The sequence below is a fragment of the Pseudophryne corroboree genome, chromosome 4 (genome assembly GCF_028390025.1).
Source record: "Pseudophryne corroboree isolate aPseCor3 chromosome 4, aPseCor3.hap2, whole genome shotgun sequence".
NCBI classification, from domain to species: domain Eukaryota; kingdom Metazoa; phylum Chordata; class Amphibia; order Anura; family Myobatrachidae; genus Pseudophryne; species Pseudophryne corroboree.
This window is the reverse complement of record NC_086447.1, coordinates 230,606,353-230,614,059: the sequence shown is the minus strand read 5'-3', so window position 1 is coordinate 230,614,059 and position 7,707 is coordinate 230,606,353.

Below are 7,707 nucleotides of genomic sequence, written 5' to 3'. Positions count from 1 at the left end.
TGGCCCATCTAGGAGTGGCACTGCAGTGTCAGGCAGGATGGCAGATTTTTAAAAAAATAGTCCCCAAACAGCACATGATGCAAAGAAAAAAAGAGGTGCACCAAGGTCGCTGGATGGCTAAGCTAAGCGACACAAGTGGCCGACACAAACACCTGGCCCATCTAGGAGTGGCACTGCAGTGTCAGGCAGGATAGCACTTCAAAAAAATAGTCCCCAAACAGCACATGATGCAAAGAAAAAGAAAAGAAAAAGAGGTGCAAGATGGAATTGTCCTTGGGCCCTCCCACCCACCCTTATATTGTCTAAACAGGACATGCACACTTTAACGAACCCATCATTTCAGCGACAGGGTCTGCCACACAACTGTGACTGAAATGACTGGTTGGTTTGGGCCCCCACCAAAAAAGAAGCAATCAATCTCTCCTTGCACAAACTGGCTCTACAGAGGCAAGATGTCCACCTCCTCCTCCTCATCATCCGATTCCTCACCCCTTTCACTGTGTACATCCCCCTCCTCACAGATTATTAATTTGTCCCCACTGGAATCCACCATCTCAGGTCCCCGTGTACTTTCTGGAGGCAATTGCTGGTGAATGTCTCCACGGAGGAATTGATTATAATTAATTTTATGAACATCATCTTCTCCACATTTTCTGGAAGTAACCTCGTACGCCGATTGCTGACAAGGTGAGCGGCTGCACTAAACACTCTTTCGGAGTACACACTGGAGGGGGGGCAACTTAGGTAAAATAAAGCCAGTTTGTGCAAGGGCCTCCAAATTGCCTCTTTTTCCTGCCAGTATACGTACGGACTGTCTGACGTGCCTACTTGGATGCGGTCACTCATATAATCCTCCACCATTCTTTTATTGGTGACAGAATCATATGCAGTGACAGTAGACGACATGTCAGAAATCGTTGGCAGGTCCTTCAGTCCGGACCAGATGTCAGCACTTGCTATATATATAGTTATACTGGTGGTCAGCAAACTGTGCAAAACTGAAATGCACCACAGGTATGGATGGATAGTATGCTTGACGACACAGAGGTAGGTAGAGCAGTGGACTACTGTAATGTACTGCTATGTATATAGTTATACTGGTGGTCAGCAAACTGTGCAAAACTGAAATGCACCACAGGTATGGATGGATAGTATACTTGACGACACAGAGGTAGGTAGAGCAGTGTCCTTCTGTACCGTACTGCTATATAGTCTATACTGGTGGTCAGCAAACTGTGCAAAACTGAAATGCACCACAGGTATGGATGGATAGTATAAATGACGACACATAGGTAGGTAGAGCAGTGGACTACTGTACCGTACTGCTATATATTAGTGATGTGCACCGGAAATTTTTTGTGTTTTGTGTTTTGGTTTTGGGTTCGGTTCCGCGGCCGTGTTTTGGGTTCGGACGCGTTTTGGAAAAACCTCACCGAAATTTTTTTGTCGGATTCGGGTGTGTTTTGGATTCGGGTGTTTTTTTCAAAAAACCCTAAAAAACAGCTTTAATCATAGAATTTGGGGGTCATTTTGATCCCATAGTATTATTAACCTCAATAACCATAATTTCCACTCATTTTCAGTCTATTCTGAACACCTCACATCTCACAATATTATTTTTAGTCCTAAAATTTGCACCGAGGTCGCTGGATGGCTAAGCTAAGCGACCCAAGTGGCCGACACAAACATCTGGACCATTTAGGAGTGGCACTGCAGTGTCACGCAGGATGGCCCTTCAAATAAATACTCCCCAAACAGCACATGATGCAAAGAAAAAAAGAGGCGCAATGAGGTAGCTGTGTGACTAAGATAAGCGACACAAGTGTCCGACACAAAAATCTGGCCCATCTAGGAGTGGCACTGCAGTGTAACGCAGGATGGCCCTACAAAAAAATACTCCCCAAACAGCACATGATGCAAAGAAAAATGAAAGAAAAAAGAGGTGCAAGATGGAATTGTCCTTGGGCCCTCCCACCCACCCTTATGTTGTATAAACAGGACATGCACACTTTAACGAACCCATAATTTCAGTGACAGGGTCTGCCACACGACTGTGACTGAAATGACTGGTTGGTTTGGGCCCCCACCAAAAAAGAAGCAATCAATCTCTCCTTGCACAAACTGGCTCTACAGAGGCAAGATGTCCACCTCCTCCTCATCGTCCGATTCATCACCCCTTTCACTGTGTACATCCCCCTCCTCACAGATTATTAATTCGTCCCCACTGGAATCCAACATCTCAGGTCCCCGTGTACTTTCTGGAGGCAATTGCTGCTGGTGAATGTCTCCACGGAGGAATTGATTATAATTCATTTTAATGAACATCATCTTCTCCACATTTTCTGGAAGTAACCTCGTACGCCGATTGCTGACAAGGTGAGCGGCTGCACTAAACACTCTTTCGGAGTACACACTGGAGGGAGGGCAACTTAGGTAGAATAAAGCCAGTTTCTGCAAGGGCCTCCAAATTGCCTCTTTTTCCTGCCAGTATACGTACGGACTGTCTGACGTGCCTACTTGGATGCGGTCACTCATATAATCCTCCACCATTCTTTCAATGGTGAGAGAATCATATGCAGTGACAGTAGACGACATGTCAGTAATCGTTGCCAGGTCCTTCAGTCCAGACCAGATGTCAGCACTCGCTCCAGACTGCCCTGCATCACCGCCAGCGGGTGGGCTCGGAATTCTTAGCCTTTTCCTCGCACCCCCAGTTGCGGGAGAATGTGAAGGAGGAGATGGTGACGGATCACGTTCTGCTTGACTTGACAATTTTCTCACCAGCAGGTCTTTGAACCTCTGCAGACTTGTGTCTGCCGGAAAGAGAGATACAACGTAGGTTTTAAATCTAGGATCGAGCCCGGTGGCCAAAATGTAGTGCTCTGATTTCAACAGATTGACCACCCGTGAATCCTGGTTAAGCGAATTAAGGGCTCCATCCACAAGTCCCACATGCCTAGCGGAATCGCTCTCCTCCTTCAATGTCTCCAGCTTCTTCTGCAAAAGCCTGATGAGGGGAATGACCTGACTCAGGCTGGCAGTGTCTGAACTGACTTCACGTGTGGCAAGTTCAAAGGGTTGAGAACCTTGCACAACGTTGAAATCATTCTCCACTGCGCTTGAGACAGGTGCATTCCACCTCCTTTGCCTATATCGTGGCAAGATTTATAGGCTTGAATGGCCTTTTGCTGCTCCTCCATCCTCTGAAGCATATAGATGGTTGAATTCCACCTCGTTACCACCTCCTGCTTCAGATAATGGCAGGGCAGGTTCAGGTATTTTTGGTGGTGCTCCAGTCTTCTGTACGCGGTGCCTGAACGCCGAAAGTGGCCCGCAATTCTTTGGGCCACCGACAGCATCTCTTGCACGCCCCTGTCGTTTTTTAAATAATTCTGCACCACCAAATTCAAGGTATGTGCAAAACATGGGACGTGCAGGACTTTGCCCAGATGTAATGCACGCACAATATAGCTGGCGTTGTCCGATGTCACTAATCCCCAGGAGAGTCCAATTGGGGTAAGCCATTCTGCGATGATCTTCCTCAGTTGCCGTAAGAGGTTTTCAGCTGTGTGCGTATTCTGGAAAGCGGTGATACAAAGCGTAGCCTGCCTAGGAACGATTTGGCGTTTGCGAGATGCTGCTACTGGTGCCGCCGCTGCTGTTCTTGCAGCGGGAGGCAATACATCTACCCAGTGGGCTGTCACAGTCATATAGTCCTGAGTCTGCCCTGCTCCACTTGTCCACATGTCCGTTGTTAAGTGGACATTGGGTACAACTGCATTTTTTAGGACACTGGTTGGTCTTTTTCTGAGGTCTGTGTACATTTTCGGTATCGCCTGCCTAGAGAAATGGAACCTAGATGGTATTTGGTACCGGGGACACAGTACCTCAATCAAGTCTATAGTTGGCTCTGAATTAATGATGGATACCGGAACCACGTTTCTCACCGCCAAGGCTGCCAAGGCCTCAGTTATCCGCTTTGCAGCAGGATGACTGCTGTGATATTTCATCTTCCTCGAAAAGGACTGTTGGATAGTCAATTGCTTACTGGAAGTAGTACAAGTGGTCTTCCAACTTCCCCTCTGGGATGACGATCGACTCCCAGCAGCAACAACAGCAGCGCTAGCAGCAGTAGGTGTTACACTCAAGGATGCATCGGAGGAATCCCAGGCAGGAGAGGACTCGTCAGACTTGCCAGGGACATGGCCTGCAGGACTATTGGCTTTCCTGGGTAAGGAGGAAATTGACACTGAGGGAGTTGGTGGTGTGGTTTGCAGGAGCTTGGTTACAAGAGGAAGGGATTTACTGGTCAGTGGACTGCTTCCGCTGTCGCCCAAAGTTTTTGAACTTGTCACTGACTTATGATGAATGCGCTGCAGGTGACGTATAAGGGAGGATGTTCTGAGGTGGTTAACATCCTTACCCCTACTTATTACAGCTTGACAAAGGCAACACACGGCTTGACACCTGTTGTCCGCATTTGTGTTGAAATAATTCCACACCGAAGAGCTGATTTTTTTTGTATTTTGACCAGGCATGTCAATGGCCATATTCCTCCCACGGACATCAGGCGTCTCCCCGGGTGCCTGACTTAAACAAACCACCTCACCATCAGAATCCTCCTTGTCAATTTCCTCCCCAGCGCCAGCAACACCCATATCCTCATCCTGGTGTACTTCAACACTGACATCTTCAGTTTGACTATCAGGAACTGGACTGCAGGTGCTCCTTCCAGCACTTGCAGGGGGCGTGCAAATGGTGGAAGGCGCAAGCTCTTCCCGTCCAGTGTTGGGAAGGTCAGGCATCGCAACCGACACAATTGGACTCTCCTTGGGGATTTGTGATTTCGAAGAACGCACAGTTCTTTACTGTGCTTTTACCAGCTTAAGTCTTTTCTTTTTTCTAGCGAGAGGATGAGTGCTTCCATCCTCATGTGAAGCTGAACCACTAGCCATGAACATAGGCCAGGGCCTCAGCCGTTCCTTGCCACTCCGTGTCGTAAATGGCATACTGGCAAGTTTACGCTTCTCCTCAGACGCTTTTAATTTTGATTTTTGAGTCATTTTACTGATCTTTTGTGTTTTGGATTTTACATGCTCTGTACTATGACATTGGGCATCGGCCTTGGCAGACGACGTTGATGGCATTTCATCGTCTCGGCCATGACTAGTGGCAGCAGCTTCAGCACGAGGTGGAAGTGGATCTTGATCTTTCCCTATTTTTTTAACCTCCACATTTTTGTACTCCATATTTTAATGCGCACAACTAAGATAGTATACTTATGGACGAGTGACTGACGACACAGAGGTAGGTACAGCAGTGGCCTACCGTACTGCTATATACAGTATAATGGACCTGGTGGACACTGTCAGCAGACTGCTAAACTAGTACTACTAGTATAAAAAAAAGCCACCACAGGTATACAATGTAGATGGATGGAAGTATACTTATGTACGACAAGTGACGACACAGAGGTAGGTACAGCAGTGGCCTAACGTACTGCTATATACAGTATAATGGACCTGGTGGACACTGTCAGCAGACTGCTAAACTAGTACTACTAGTATAAAGAAAAAAAGCCACCACAGGTATACAATGTAGATGGATGGATAGTATACTTATTATCATTAATGGATGACGAGTGACTGACGACACAGAGGTAGGTACAGCAGTGGCCTACTGTACTGCTATATACAGTATAATGGACCTGGTGGACACTGTCAGCAGACTGCTAAACTAGTACTACTAGTATAAAAAAAAAAGCCACCACAGGTATACAATGTAGATGGATGGATAGTATACTTATGGACGAGTGACTGACAACACAGAGGTAGGTACAGCAGTGGCCTACCGTACTGCTATATACAGTATAATGGACCTGGTGGACACTGTCAGCAGACTGCTAAACTAGTACTACTAGTATAAAAAAAAAAGCCACCACAGGTATACAATGTAGATAGATGGTAGTATACTTATGGACGACGAGTGACGACACAGAGGTAGGCACAGCAGTGGCCTACCGTACTGCTATTATATACAGTATAATGGACCTGGTGGACACTGTCAGCAGACTGCTAAACTAGTATAAAAAAAAGCCACCACAGGAGTGTTTTTCAGGCAGACAAACGTATACTGGTGGTCACTGTCAGCAAAACTATGCACTGTGCTCCTGCTATAGCTGCTCCCCAGTCCCCACAATTAAGCAGTGTGAGCACTCAGCACATATATATCATGCAGCACACTGAGCACAGATATGGTATGGAGCGTTTTTTTCAGGCAGAGAACGGATAAAAAAAAACTGGTGGTCACTATTAGCAACACTCTGCACTCTACTCCGAGTCCTAACAGCTGCTCCCCAATCCTCCCCACAATTAGTAATAAAACAAGCAATCAACTGTCTCTTCTACAATTATAAACGGAGAGGACGCCAGCCACGTCCTCTCCCTATCAATCTCAATGCACGTGTGAAAATGGCGGCGACGCGCGGCTGCTTATATAGAATCCGAATCTCGCGAGAATCCGACAGCGGGATGATGACGATCGGGAGCGCTCGGATTAGCCGAGCAAGGCGGGAGGATCCGAGTCTGCTCGGACCCGTGTAAAAAAGGTAAAGCTCGGGTGGGTTCGGTTTCTCGGAAACCGAACCCGCTCATCACTACTATATATATAGTTATACTGGTGGTCAGCAAACTGTGCAAAACTGAAATGCACCACAGGTATGGATGGATAGTATACTTGACGACACAGAGGTAGGTAGAGCAGTGGACTACTGTACCGTACTGCTATATATATAGTTATACTGGTGGTCAGCAAACTGTGCAAAACTGAAATGCACCACAGGTATGGATGGATAGTATTACTTGACGACACAGAGGTAGGTAGAGCAGTGGACTACTGTACCGTACTGCTATATATATATAGTTATACTGGTGGTCAGCAAACTGTGCAAAACTGAAATGCACCACAGGTATGGATGGATAGTATACTTGACGACACAGAGGTAGGTAGAGTAGTGGACTACTGAACCACACTGCTATATATATAGTTATACTGGTGGTCAGCAAAATTCTGCACTGTCCTCCTACTATATACTACAATGCAGCACAGATATGGAGCGTTTTTCAGGCAGAGAACGTATAATACTGGTGGTCACTGGTCAGCAAAACTCTGCACTGTCCTCCTACTATATAATACTGCTGGTCCCCAGTCCCCACAATAAAGCAATTAGCACACTGAGCACAGATATTTGCAGCACACTGAGCACAGTCAGATATTGAGCGTTTTTCAGGCAGGTAACGTAGATATTTGCACTTGCAGCACACTGAGCACAGATATTTGCAGCACACTGACCACAGATATTTGCAGCACAATTTGCAGCCCACTGAACATAGAAACTGAGAGGACACCAGCCACGTCCTCTCACGATCATCTCCAATGCACGAGTGAAAAATGGCAGCAACGCACGGCTCCTTATATAGAATACGAATCTCGCAAGAATCAGACCACGGGATGATGACGTTCGGGCGCGCTCGGGTTAACCGAGCAAGGCGGGAGGATCCGAGTTGCTCGGACCGGTGAAAAAAAAGGTGAAGTTCGGGCGGGTTCGGATCCCGAGGATCCGAACCCGCTCATCACTACTGTAGATACACTCTTATATGGCAAAAGCTTTACATACAGTATATGACCTCTATGCCATAGAGTCTATGG